The sequence below is a fragment of the Papio anubis genome, chromosome 19, assembly GCF_008728515.1.
Source record: "Papio anubis isolate 15944 chromosome 19, Panubis1.0, whole genome shotgun sequence".
Taxonomy (NCBI): Eukaryota; Metazoa; Chordata; class Mammalia; order Primates; family Cercopithecidae; genus Papio; species Papio anubis.
The window spans coordinates 56,464,319-56,479,104 of record NC_044994.1 but is presented as its reverse complement, the minus strand read 5'-3'; positions in this window follow the sequence as shown (position 1 = coordinate 56,479,104).

Here is a 14,786-nt window from a genome sequence, read left to right as displayed (position 1 = left end):
ATAAATTAGTGAATAAAGCAGGGTTGTTACAGTCAAAAGTGAACTGGATGCCTGGCTACAGAGGACTCTGCACCTAGATCAAGTGTTTGGAAAACAACCAACACCACAAGAAAAAAGGAAAATAAAACAAAAACAATCAAAACAGTGAAGTGACTGCACAGAAACAAATTCTCCCTACTAGGCTTGCTCATCACCCTGAATCTCTTCTTCTGTCCTGACATTTACAACAGTGAATTAGTAAAGTTTAAGTACTGATGACATTTATAAAGGGATCAAAAAAAAAAAAAAATCAAAGTATGTGAGAGACCAGAAAAAAAATTGAAGAATATAACTAACAGGAAGAAATGAAGGAACACTTAAACAGCAGGATAGATATATCATGTTTATGGAATGGAACACTCAATATTATAAACATGTCAATTCTGCCAAATTTTCCATCACGTTTTTTTGCTATTCCAATCAAAATGTAGCAGGTTTTTTGGTGTATATGTATTTGTAAATTGCCAGGTTGATTCTAAAATTTATATCAAAAGAAAGAAGGCCAAGAATAATGAAGACAATCTTGAAGTTTAAAAATGAAATTGGAGTCTTACATTAGCAGATGCCAACTATAAGGCTACAGTAATTAAGACTATGATATTGGTGCAAAGATAGGCAAATAGAGCAGCAGAATAGAAGAGAGAGGCCAAAAACAGACCAGCCAATTTCATGTTGCTTTCAAACAAAGTCACCATTAAGTAAAGGAAGAGGGACAAAGAGCCTTTTCAGTAAATGGTCTGGATCAAGTGGATATCCATACTTTTTTCAAAAAATGAAGTTTAATCCATATTTTACAGGGGTCACAAAAATAAATTTCAGAAGTCTTATAGATCTAAAGGAAAATGATTAAACAATAAGACTTCTAGAAGATAACAAAGGGGAATATCTTCGTCAACTTGGTTTAGACAAAAATGTTAATGGATCACAAAAAGCATTAGCTATAAAGAAAAAGAACAATAAACTGACTTCATTAAAATTAAGAACCTCTGGTCATCAAAAAAAAACTCCCTTAAGAGAAGAAAAAGACATGCCACAGAGTGGTAGAAAATACTTGTAGAGCTCCCAGATAGCTTCTAGATGGTGGAGGTTCCAGGAGGTTGGCATGCCCAGGGAGGACATGGAAGCTCCATGACCCTTCCGATAAACAAACAAACAAACAAACAAATAAATAAATAAAATATTTCTGGAAAAGATCTACTATCCAGAATGTATCAAGCACTTCCACAAATCAATAATAAAAGTAAAGATAGCCCAGTAGAAAATGTCAAACAGGAACTTCACAAAAATTTGAACAGAAACTTCACAAATGAGAAAATCCAAATGTCCAAAAGCTTATGAAAAAATTCTTAACATCATTAGTCACCAGAGAAATGCAAATTAAGACCACAGTAAGGTACCACTGCACACCCATTAAAGTGAGCATTTTTAGTAAGACTGGTAATACAGGTGTTGCTGAGGATGTAGAGGAACTGGAACTCTCATATACTGCTGATAGAAGTATAAATTACAACAACTACTTTGGACTACTCTTGAGAAGTATCTTGTAGAGCCAACCTTAGGTCTCTGTTATAATCCAGCTGTTTCAGTTCTCAATAGAAATGCATACCAAATTAGCTGCATATTCTGCTTATTTCATGGTTTGCACCCTGTATACTGAGTGTCAAATTTCAGAAATGGGAAGAACCTAGTCTCCTTAAAATTCAGTATGTGCAAGCAAAATCTTGACTTTTTTTTTTTATTATTATTATACTTCAAGTTCTGAGATACATGTGCACAATGTGTAGGTTTGTTACATAGGTATCCATGTGCCATGGTGGTTTGCTGCACCCATCAACCTGTCATCTAGGTTTTAAGCCCCACATGCATTAGGTATCTCTCCTAAAGTTATCCCTCCCCTTACCCTCCACCCTCAAGAGGCCCCAGTGTGTGGTGTTCCCCTCCCTGTGCCCATGTGTTCTCATTGTTCACCCCCCACTTATAAGTGAAAACATGGCAGTGTTTGGTTTTCTGTTCCTGTGTTAGTTTGCTGAGAATGATGGTTTCCAGCTTCATCCACGTCCTTGCAAAGGACATGAACTCATTCCTTTTTATGGCTGCATAGTATTCCATGATGTATATGTGCCACATTTTCTTTATCCAGTCTATTATTGATGGGCATTTGGGTTGGTTCCAAGTCTTTGCTATTGTAAATAGTGCTGCAATAAACATACATGTGCATGCATCTTTATAGTAGAATGACTTACAATACTTTGGGCATATACTCAGTAATGGGATTTCTGGGTCAAATGGTATTTCTGGTTCTAGATCCTTGAGGAATCACCACACTGTCTTCCACAATAGTTGAACTAATTTACACTCCCACCTATAGTGTAAAAGCATTCCTATTTCTCCACATCCTCTCTAGCATCAGTTGTTTCCTGACTTTTTAATGATCACCATTCTAACTGGTATGAGACGGTATCTCACTGAGGTTTTGATTTGCATTTCTCTAATGACCAGTGATGATGAGCATTTTTTCATGTTTGTTGGCGGCATACAAAAATGTCTTCTTTTGAGAAGTGTCTGTTCATATCCTTTGCTCACTTTTTGATGGGGTTGTTATTGTCTTGTAAATTTAAGTTCCTTGTAGATTCTAGATATCAGACCTTTGTCAAGACTTCCAAGACTACTGACATGACTGTGAGTCTAGAAAATTGATTAAGAAACCTCAGTGGTGTCTTTGTTCCAGATCCTATACATTTTCTTCATGAAGACAGTGTACATGGAAAGCCTAGAAGGTAGATATGAAGAATCAAGGAAGTAAGTAACCCTCAAATATTATTCCTAAATATTGTCTCCTGCATTTCAATTTTAAAAATTAAGCAAATAATAAATATACATTAATAAGGAATTATTTATATAAATCCTGCTGTATCCCATAAATGAATACAGTACAGCACTTAATAATTATTTTGTGGAGAATGCTTATTGAGAGAGATATGCTAAGAATATGTTAAATACAAAAAGAAATTTAACATGGTATATGTAATATGATCCTTTCTAAAATACAAATTTAGATATATGTGAATATACACATAGGAAAATTCTGGAAGAATATTTGCATAATTTTAACAAAGTTTAGAGTTGAGGGAAGAATTATTAACAAGCTATTTCTTTGTGGTTTTCTGTATTTTTACATGTTTATGCCACTGTATAAATTTTTATAAATAGACCTCTTTATATTTTCAATGAAATTAAGAGTGTAGAACCTATTCCACTAATTATTGTTGGTATTTTTTCCCAGTATTTTCAGAACATAGCTTTTCACTTTAGAAATATTAAAACTGAGGTGCAAAAAGCTTCAGTCTGGGAAAGTAAGTAGCCATCAGTAAAAAAATATTATATCTAAAACTGGTCAACAGATAGTAGATGTAGAGTAGATGTATATTCTTGATCATCTAAGAATGAAAAATGAAGCCAGCAAAATAGCAATTTGGCCTAATAACACAGCGTAATTATAGAGCAAAAACAGATCCTGAAGTTTGAGGACAAGAGTTTGAGGAGAAGCAGAATTAGCATTGTCTCAGAGAATCTCCTCAAAGGTACTTATTAACTACAAAGTTGGGGGAAGTAACTTGGCATTGGAGAAATCAGCAATCATCAAACTAATCAAGTGATCTTGGTAAACATCACCCACAATGAGACACACCAACATTATAAATACCTTGATGCTGTGCACTGAGGACACAATATTATGTCCTGCGTTTTTGCCAAAAATGCATACCCTCATTTATAATTGGATAAGTCAATACTAATGGACAATCTACAAAGTGCCTAATCAGTACTCTTCAGACCTGTCAAGGTGACAAAACACAAAGACCAAAGAACTGTCAGAAAATGGAGGAGACTCAGAAGAAATAGTAACTAAATGTAACCGGAAATTCTGGGTAAGATCCCAGAACCAGAAAGGTGGCATTAGTTAGAGGGTAGGGGGCACAAATGGGTACAATTCAAATAAGGTGTTTAGTTTCATTAATACAGTTGTACCAATAGTACTTTTTACTCTAGATATTTGTACTATGGTTATGTAAGATGTTAATGTTTTGGTTAATGGGCTGAAAGATATAAGACCACACTTCGTACCATGTTTGCTTTTTTATACGACAAAGATTCTTCAAATTAAAACAGGCTTTAAAAAATGATGTGCTCAGAACATGAAAAAATAAAGCAAATAAAATTTCAAACATCTTTGAGCCCCTACTGTAAGCCAGATACTGTTCTAGATGAGGTCATGAGTGAGGCGGCCAAATTTCCCACTCTGCGATGTATACTCCTTTTATAGATCTGGCACACAATGAATACATAAAGGGGGAAATGGAGCGCTTACATTTATACTGAAAGAAAATTTAATGAGTAGAAATTTGTAATAATAGATATTTATAATGCCTAAGTGAAATAGCCCAAAAATTATTTTACCAGGAGGATCCAACATAAGATTTATAAATTAAATACCGTATACCTACCACATCCTCCTCTCCCTCCTACAACCGAGTCTGCTATCTAGTGTTTGGATGGTAAACTGCCATCCATAGTTCCCTAGAATCTGTACAAAATCTTTCCATGGGTTTTGACCTGCCAGTTAGCACGTATGAATTAAATATGTTCATTTCCTTAATCAGAAATGTCAAGTGTTCTCTACAGCTTTCAAATAACATTCAAATTTATTGATACGGGATTCAAATGAGTGCACAATCTGGTCTCTGTCTATCAAGTGTAAACCAAGGAACTCCTGGGCGAGGCTATAATTGAGCTCAATAATCAACACTGGGGAACTGAGGTGAGCAGATCATCAGAGATCAGGAGTTGAGGACAACCTAAGCCAATATAAGGTGAAACCATCAAATTAACGAAGCGGGTTCAATCCAGCGCAGGAGGCTAAGAACAGGAGAATCGCCGAGACCAGGAGGCAGGTCATGATGAGCCAAGATCATGCACTAACCGGGCAATGCGTGGAAACCATCAAAAAGAAAAGAAAAGAAAAGAAGGAAGGAAGGAAGGAAGGAAGGAAGGAAGGAAGGAAGGAAGGAAGGAAGGAAGGAAGGAAGGAAGGAAGGAAGGAAGGAAGGAAGGAAGGAAGGAAGGAAGGAAGGAAGGGAGGGGAGAAAGAAGGAACTCTGGAATTTCTTCACCATTATATTTATTAACTTCATATGTGATCCTGGAGAAATCTTTCAAATTTGTTGGGTTTTAGATGATTTATGTCTAAACAAAGATACTTAGACCAAATGATCTCAAAGAACTGTCATGGCCGTAAGTATGATAAACCTATATCTCTCTGAGCCCTTTTACCCCTTCCCTAAGATCCTCCATTTGGGGTCCGATGCCCTCATCACCCTCATCCCCTGTCCTAATGATGTCCTGCTATGTTTGACCTCCTAATCCTACTCATGTATCAAAACCAGCTAAAGTCCTAACCCCTCTACAAAGCCTTTCCTGATAAAAACATTTTTCATCTAAATTCCTATACTTACCTTGACTATATCGTCTAAACCCAAAAGTAGGAAACATGAATTTGCAAAGAACTCTGACTTGTAAATATTACATAAACTTTTAAAGGGCTAAGAAAGAACAACTTTTGGTTATATAGTTAACCAATTACTTTAACTTCATTAAAAAATACTATGATACATCAAAGCTAGAAAAATCAGTGTGTGGCTCCTGATGCCCCTTCAGGAAAATGATACAGCCTGGTGGTTATGTACCTAGGTTTTGGACTCAAAAGATCTGTAGTAGTTGTATTTTTCAAAGATATTTACAACAAAAGTTCCTATCCATGGTTTTCTAGAATTCTGCCACTTGCCCTTAAGAGTTAGAGTCTAATTAACCTCCCCTTGAATCTGAGCAGGTTTGGGATTTATTTATAACCCATAGAAGGTTGTAGAACTGGAGCTACTGCATGATTTCATATATATATGAAATATGTATATATGAAATATATAATGTTTTATCTATTATATATAACTTATATTAAATAATATATAAAATATCCCTAGCCAGAACAACTAATCAAGCCCTTCACAAAAAAAAAAAATAGAGATAATGAAATGACTGCTGCTCTCTTAAACCACTCAGGTTTGAGGTAGTTTGATATGCAGTAATAGTAACTGAAACGAAACTTGAGTTTAGATTCCGGTTCTTCCACTTACTGTGTGTCCTCAGGTAAATTGCTTAATCTCTCTGAGCCTGCATTGCCTAAACTTGAAAATGTGGTTGATTGTATCACCTACCCTGTTGCTGCTGTTGCAGAACAAATGACAAATAACTATAAAACACTTAACACAAGCCAAGCACAGAGTAAGACCTCAATAAATATCAACTATTATTATTAATAATTGGTATTTTTTTTATGATTCTCTGATGTAGCCCTTAGGATATTTGAGAACCCATGTTTTCCTTGCTGTATTTGGACAAAAGCTTAAGTGACAACTGTAAGTTACCCAGCTATGATCTCCTACTGAGCAACAGGTACATGTCTTTGGCAATTGCTGTGCTTCCTCACTGTACCTTTTCTTTTATTTTAAACACAAATAAAATTGTATTTGTATATCAAAGGCTCTACAAAATTATGACACAAAGTTAACAGAGTTGATGTCAAAACACAAATAGGTTTGAAGTTATAGACGATAAATCACTTTGTTTCATTCAGCCTTCCCTTGATTACGTTAGCGAGCATCCCTGGTATGCTCCCAGTTAAATCTTAAGTATGATGCATCTCACTATATCTTTTCTACCCTGCTGCTGGGGAACTTATTTCAAAGGCATCGACCTCTGCAGCCACCTGCACAAAAGGGCCAGAACAGTTGTAAGTTCTTTGAGGAAGGCTGTCCCTGAAGCTAAGGTGTAGCTGTTGTTCTCATCAGCCCAAGCCACCGCCAATGGTGTTCTTGCCTGTCCTCTCTCCTGGGGCGCTTTCCCCTCGAGCTGTCTACATAATGAGGAAATAAAAATCTTCAAAGGGAGCTAACTCACTTGGCTTGGTAGAGCTAAGCAAACAGGTTTTGGGGTATATTACAGGTTCCCCCACCTTCTCAGAGACTGTTTAAACCTTATCCCATTCCTGATTTTCTTGTAGGCTGTCCTCCCAAGATCTACCCCAGAAAACTCCAATTCCAACTTCATCTTATAATAAAATACAGATATAATAATGTTAAATGGGACTTGTCTTATTTCTGAGTTTGTCTGCTGGTCCAAGGCAGATATTAGCAGATAATAAACACGCATCTTGCTGTAAACAGGGCTACCAGGGCATCCACTCAAGATAAGCCAAGACACCATGGGCCTGGTCTGATGACCCTGACCCCAAGACTCACATCCGAGGTACTGGAGAGGATGCTGAGGATTTTCCCCTGGAGGTTAGAGAATGGGGGTTTCTTTGGAGGAAAAAGGGAAACGGATACTGCCTCTCTCCACATGAAGGAGAGGGGGATAAATTCTCCACACCTTATACCATAGGCGGGGGAGCTGGATTTAAGAGAAAGAAAAACACACATACAGAGGGAGGTACTGTTTGGGTGAGGGAGAAAGGACAAGATGGAGGAAGGTGAACAAGAAGGCACAATCCATGTTGCTTCTGGGTTCTTCCTCACCAACATTCCCGCGCGCCGGAAAATGCAGCCCGCCCCTGGAAGATGCAGATCAACTGAGCATGCACCAGGTGATGTCAATCCGAAGAGATCGAAACTTACCTGGCCACGCCTATGGAGACGCCCCTATCACGCCCTTATCCCACCCACTGCCCTCCCCCTTCCAGTACCAATGCATAAAACTCCGCTGCCGGCAGGAGCCGGCATGACTTCTTCGGCCCCCGTATTTGTGGACCGGAGAACATCACCCGAGAGCGCCGGCGCGACTTCCCTGGCCCCCCACACCTGAGGACCAGAGAACTTCGCCCGAGAGTGTAGCATATTTGCAATAAAACACTGCCACTTTCTTATGTACTTTGGCCTCTTGTTTAATTATTTAGCTCTCCTAAATTAAATTAAATGAAACAAAACAGTTGGTGCTGAAACCCGACCCAGGAGGAGACCCTTCCTCAACATCCCCTAGGGGTCTAACGAACCTCCTCCACAGCGAACCGACTCCCAACCCAACCAGCCACGAACACCGAACAAGTGTTCCAGCTTTCCACTGGTGCCGCTCTGAAAATTTCTTCTTTGGTGAGTACTCCCCTTTGTTAACCATCTCCGTCCGTTTCCGTGTCCTTGGCCTGGAGTCATACGTACGCCCAAGGACGTAGCCACCCTGTGGCACAGTGAGGCCTTCAACCCGGAGAAGTCTGTCTTGAAGTTCCTCAATTCTCCGTTAGTGGCTCCAGGAGCCCCCGGTCTCTAGCAGCGGCAAAGGACGCTTTGCCACTGCATGAGGTCGGTTTCCATTTCTGGTGGTTAAACAATGGGAACCTCACAATCCAAAATCCCTAGGAACACCCCCTTAAGGTGTCTCCTCCAAAACTTGGAAGCCTTACGTTTAGCTCAAGATTTAAAATGAAAGCGGCTAATTTTCCTCTCCACTGTGGCATGGCCGCAATATAAATTAGACAACCAGTCTCAATGGCCACCAGACGGCACACTTGACTATAACATTCTATTAGATCTCTCTAATTTCTGCCAAAGGCTTGGAAAGTGGTCAGAGATTATCTATGTCCAAGGCTTTTAGGACTTGCGCTCTCACCCAGACCTGTGTGCCCAGTGTTCAATGGCCCAGGTCTTGTTAGTTAAAATCCAGCCCTCGGCCCCCACACCACAAGCAGAGGAAGATTCTACTTCCATCTCAGATGGGGCCGATGGCAGACGACCCCCCTCCCTATGGACTTCCTACTGACGCTCCTCCTTCAGCCACTCCTCTCACCCCTCCCTATGGAGCTCCCACCGCCCCGCCCGACACTCCTCCCTCAGCCACTCCTCTTACCTCTCCCATTTCCGTCCACACTCACTCCAAGACCGCGGTAATGGCCCCCATTAGTCAGCCCTCTACCAGTCAGCCTGCCCTAACCTCCTCTACCAGTCAGCCTGTCTTAACCTACCTTACTGGTCAGTCTGTTCCAACCTCCCTTGCTAGTTTGTTGCTCCCCCCCCCACCCCCCGAGAAGTTGCCGGAGCTGAAGGCGTGGTTAGAGTCCACGTCCCCTTTTCCTTGGCTGATCTTTCCAAAACTGAAGAACGACTTGGCGACTTCTCAGCCAACCCCACCTAATATTCCAAAGAGTTTCGATACCTAGGCCAGGCATATAACCTTACCTGGCATGACTTACATGTCATTCTTACTTCCACTCTTAACCCAGAGGAAAGAGAGTGCATTCTCGCAGCCGCCAGGCAACATGCAGATCAATGGCATTTAACCGACGCCACCGTCCCGTTAGGAGAGATGGCTGTCCCGTCCATAGAACCAGATTGGGACTACCAACCACAGCAGCCCGGCCGCCATAGGAGAGACATTATGGTTCAATGTCTCTTGGCCAGTATGCAGGCAGCCTCTAACAAAGTGGTCAATTTTGATAAACTAAAGGAAATCATCCAGCACCCAGATGAGAACCCGGCTTCCTTCCTAAATCGCCTTACAGACGCACTAGCCCAATTTACTCGGCTAGACCCTACCTCCCCAGCCGGAGCAGCTGTCCTAGCCTCCTATTTTATCTCCCAGTCAGCCTCAGATATTCGAAAAAGCTAAAAAATGTTGAAGATAGGCCTCAGACTCCCATACAGGAAAATTGGCCTTCAAAGTTTTTAACTCCAGAGAGGAAGCAGCTGAGGCCGCAGAGCTAGACAAGGAGAAAAGAAGGGCTGTGCTTCAGGCGCAAGCTTCAGTGGCTACCGTCCAACCTGTGTTGCTCACTTTGCCAGCAGGGAAAACCAAAGATAAGTCTCCCAAGGGCTCCTGCTATAAATGCGGAAACCCAGGACACTAGGCAAACCAGTGTCCCCAGGCCAAGCTGGCCACTCCGTCTCATCTGTGCCTTAAGTGTGGCACAACTGGGCATTCGGCAAAAAGGTGTCCAAATCCTCGCCTGCCTACCACGCCGTGCCCAACCTGCCAACAGGAAGGACATTGGAAGTCTGATTGCCCCGCCAGCAGGGCAGGCATTGCGCCTCAACGTGGTGCCTCTCCTCAAAGGCCGGAAGGCTCCTTCCAGCTCCTACACCTGGATGACGACTGACAGTGCCCACACTTGGAGACCCCTGTCACCCTCGCCGAGCCTAGGGTAACTCTTCAGGTAGCGGGTAAGCCAATTTCTTTTCTCATCAATACGGAGGCTGCCTATTCTGTTTTGTCAACCTATGGAGGTCCTAGCCAGTCATCCACTATCTCAGTAGTTAGGGTAGACAGTAAACCGTCTAACCCTCGCCAGACCCCAATGTTAAATTACTGCCTGGACTATGCATACTTTGCCCACTCTTTCCTCATCATGCCCTCTTGTCCCACCCCCTCTTGGGACGAGACATCTTAACCTAACTCAAAACATCTATTCCCCTTCCCTTTCTCCAGGTGACCAGGTTCTACTCAAGGATCAACACCCTCCTCAAATTTTCCCGCTTCCTCACCATTCTTCGTCTTAACTTGACTGACTTTTCCCTCATAAACCCCATAGACACCCTCCTTCCCGACCCATCCCCCAACCAGTAGGTTTCCCAACTTTTTACTCTCATAGAAGACCTAGCTTGGCAAGGTGCCCTTTTTGATTTCCTAATTCCCACACTAATCCTCTGCCTTATGTTACATCTTGCTCCCATTTTAATAAAATTTTTCCAAGCCAAGGTCCAAGAGATCACCCGAGTCACCTTCAACCAAATGCTCCTGCATCCCTACACCCAACTGCCAACCTCAGACCCTAACTACGCCCCCTAACAGCAGGAAGCAGCCAGACAGACAACGACAACCCAAATTCTTATAATCAATAAGAGGTTGGACTGTTTGGGTGAGGGAGAAAGGACAAGATGGAGGAAGGTGAACAAGAAAGCACAATCCATGTTGCTTCTGGGTTCTTCCTCACCAACATTCCCGTGCGCGGGAAAATGCAGCCCGCCCTGGGAAGATGCAGATCAACTGAGCATGCGCCAGGTGATGTCAATCCGAAGAGATTGGAACTTACCTGGCCACGCCTATGGAGACGCCCCTATCACGCCCTTATCCTGCCCACTGCCCTCCCCCTTCCAGTACCAATGCATAAAACTCCGCTGCCGGCAGGAGCCGGCGTGACTTCTTCCGCCCCCGCATTTGTGGACCGGAGAACATCACCCAAGAGCGCCGGCGCGACTTCCCTGGCCCCCCACACCTGAGGACCAGAGAACTTCGCCCGAGAGTGTAGCATATTTGCAATAAAACACTGCCACTTTCTTATGTACTTTGGCCTCATGTTTCATTATTTAGCTCTCCTAAATTAAATTAAATGAAACAAAACAGGTACTTGCCACTGGGAGAAACTGACATCTCTCAGGCAACTGGATGTTTGCTGGGATGCGGAAACCTTGAGCCTTGTGAAATAAGGAGATCAGGGCTGGGCACGGTGGCTCACACCTGTAATCCCAGCACTTTAGAAGGGCAGGGTGGGCAGATCACTTGAGGTCAGGAGTTCAAGACCAGCCTGGCCAACATAGTGAAACCCCATCTCTACTAAAAATACACAAATTAGCCGGGCGTGGGGGTCGGTGCCGGTCGGTGCCTATAATCCCAGCTATTCAGGAGGCTGAGGCACGAGAATCCCTTGAACCCAGGAGGCAAAGATTGCAGTGACCCTAGATCATGCCACTGCACTCCAGCCTGGGTGACAGCAAGACTCCATCTCAAAAAAAAAAGAAAAAAGAGAGAAAGACTTAGTTATGGGACTGAAAGAGAAGCTACAGAGAATCAAAATTAGAACTCAGGTCTCTAAACTGCAAATTTAACCCCACCCACAAATGTACTGACTGTTACTATAGCAACAGCACAGAGGACAGGACATTGACTCTGAAACCGGGACTTCCTAGGCTCAAATCTTAGCTCTGCAACTAACACTGTGATCCAGGCAAACCAATGACATTGTCCAAGTCTCTGTCTTCTCATCTTGGACTAAAAATAGCAATAATACATGCCACATAGAGTTATGGGACCAAATTAGTGATATCTGTAAAATGGTGCCTGGCATGAAGTTATAATACTGCAATAAATGTTAGCTCTTGTTTCTGTTGTCATCATGGACTTCCACAAGGACAGATTACATCTTTTATTCATCCTGTGTTATTGCCTCATCCACAAGGAGGAGCTCAATATACACTGATTGACAAAAGGATTATAACTTTAATGTAAAAGCTGAATAAAATTTCAATGAATAATTGGCAAAACTGGTTACCTTATTTAACATTAGGAAACTTTGTTTTAGAGATGTCAGAAGATTCTTGATCATCCCTAACAATTTTTTTTTTTTTGAGACAGAGTCTTGCTGTGTAACCCAGGCTGGAATGCAGTGGTGGGATCTCAGCTCACTGCAACCTCTGCCTCCCGGGTTCAAGCGATTCTCCTGCCTCAGCCTCCCGAATAGCTGGGATTACAGGCACGCGCCACCACACCCAACTAATTTTTGTATTTTTAGTAGAGACAGGGTTTCACCATGTTGGACAGGCTGGTCTCAATCTCCTGACCTCATGATCTGCCTTCCTCGGCCTCCCAAAGTGCTGAGATTACAGGCATGAGCCACAATGCTTGACCAATCATCCCTAACAATTTTACAAGATTTAAATCGTATCCTAACAAATCAGCAACCACTAAATGATAAGCTCTCTGTTATCAACACCTTGAATTCAGTTAGACAGTCTGGGCTTCCCCTTTCTAAACTGTAGCTTAGATCTTCTGGGAACCCAGCTCAACACAAGTTGTATTTTAAACCATCTGATATATGTAGTATGCAGACTCTTTCATTTCCTTTCTAAGAAGAGAACGTGTATGTAGAAATAAAACATTTTTTTCTATACTGCAGCCTGAAGCCACCATAACTTGCTTATAGAACAATCTTATTAGAATTGTCAGTGGAGCTCTGTCATGGGCCAAGTTCAGTGCACTAACCCCACCCAGCTTATCTCATTCAGGCCATTGCTCTTCACTTTGCAATTCTAGAACACAGTAGGCAGGCACTAAAAGCATCAAAACAGTTAAAGAATGAATTCTGTCATTCATTCAACTGATATTTATCGAAGATCTACCATGCTCCTGGAATTGTTGTTGCTGAGACAACACAAAAATATAAAACCCCTGCCCTCATGAAACTTACATTCTAGTGGGGAGAGATTGCCAGTAAACAAGATAAATAAATAAAGTATATGTCAAGAGAGAAGTAAATGCTGATGAGAAAAGTAAAACAGCAAAGAGGGATTGAGAGTGTGTACTGAGGTTGCAATTTAGATAGAAGCTCAAGCTCAGAGCCTGATATCTCTGAGTGGGAATTAGGAGCATGGCCAGGGTCCCAGATGGACCCCTGGGATTATGCAGGAATTCAGGTGGCATGGGAACACAGGAAGAAGTGCTGAGGGAGCCTAATGGAGATTATTTGCATGAGGAAACAAGAAACATCCTGGACAGAATTTAAGCTCAAGTGAAGAGTCAGAGTCAGGATGTCCATGACCAAAGGACAGTGGTTCAGGCTGGGAGATGAGGGGTGATTAGGCAAACAGCGCTCTCTCTGCTCAGGTCAAGCTCCTCCCCAGACCACAGTCTGAATCTCAGGAAGAAAAGGCACCATGGAACAGTTCAAAGAACTTCTGCACCATCTAAACAAGACTGGGAGGTCAAGTCAGCCCCAGTTGGAATGACAGAATGGGAATACAGCCAACAGATGGTGAGAGTCTTCCCACCCCAGCTTCTACAACGAGCCCAGAAATACCTGACAACATCAAATTCTCAAGCCTTATGGGCAAGAGCAGCAGCTCCAGGAACTCAGGGACACCTGGCCAGAAGCAGTTCTAGACATGGCAACATCAGGAGGGTCGGACCTTCATGGACCTGTCAGCTAAGTCATAGGCTTCACCATTGTTCTGTGAGTTCAGGACATGGAAGCAGATTTTTCACTGAGTAAAGCATGAGGAGTTCGGGAAGAGGGGTCAATCTCAGAGAGGGTTTGGGGGAACCAGGAGGAGGAGGAGTGGGATTCAGAAGAACACAGTTATCAGTGGGATTTAATCCAGACTCTTAGTTTGCTGTTGTCTGGAAGACACAGGCTATAAGGGTGATACAAATATTTAAGTAACAAAAAGCATAATTTACAAAAACAAATCTCTGGCTCAGATATAGAACCTGGAGTCTCTAAATACTGCATGTTATCTTATAAATGAGAACTAAACAATGGGTCCACGTGAATGTAAAGATGGAAATAATAGACACTTGGGACTCCAGAAAGGGGGAGGGTAAGAGGGCAATGATTGAAAAATTACCTGTCAGGTACAATGTTCACTATATGGGTCATGGGTACACTGGAGCCCAATCCCCAACAATTGACAATATACTCTTAACCCCTGGATCTAAAATAAATGTTTAAAAGAGAAAAAACCTGGAAACCCTGCCAAATCCCAGTCTGGTAAATTCCCAACCAACAGTTTTTTGTTTTGTTTTGTTTTTTGTTTTTTTTTTTTTTTTGAGATGGAGTCTCGCTCTGTCGCCCAGGCTGGAGTGCAGTGGCCGGATCTCGGCTCACTGCAAGCTCCGCCTCCCCAGTTCCCGCCATTCTCCTGCCTCAGCCTCCCGAGTAG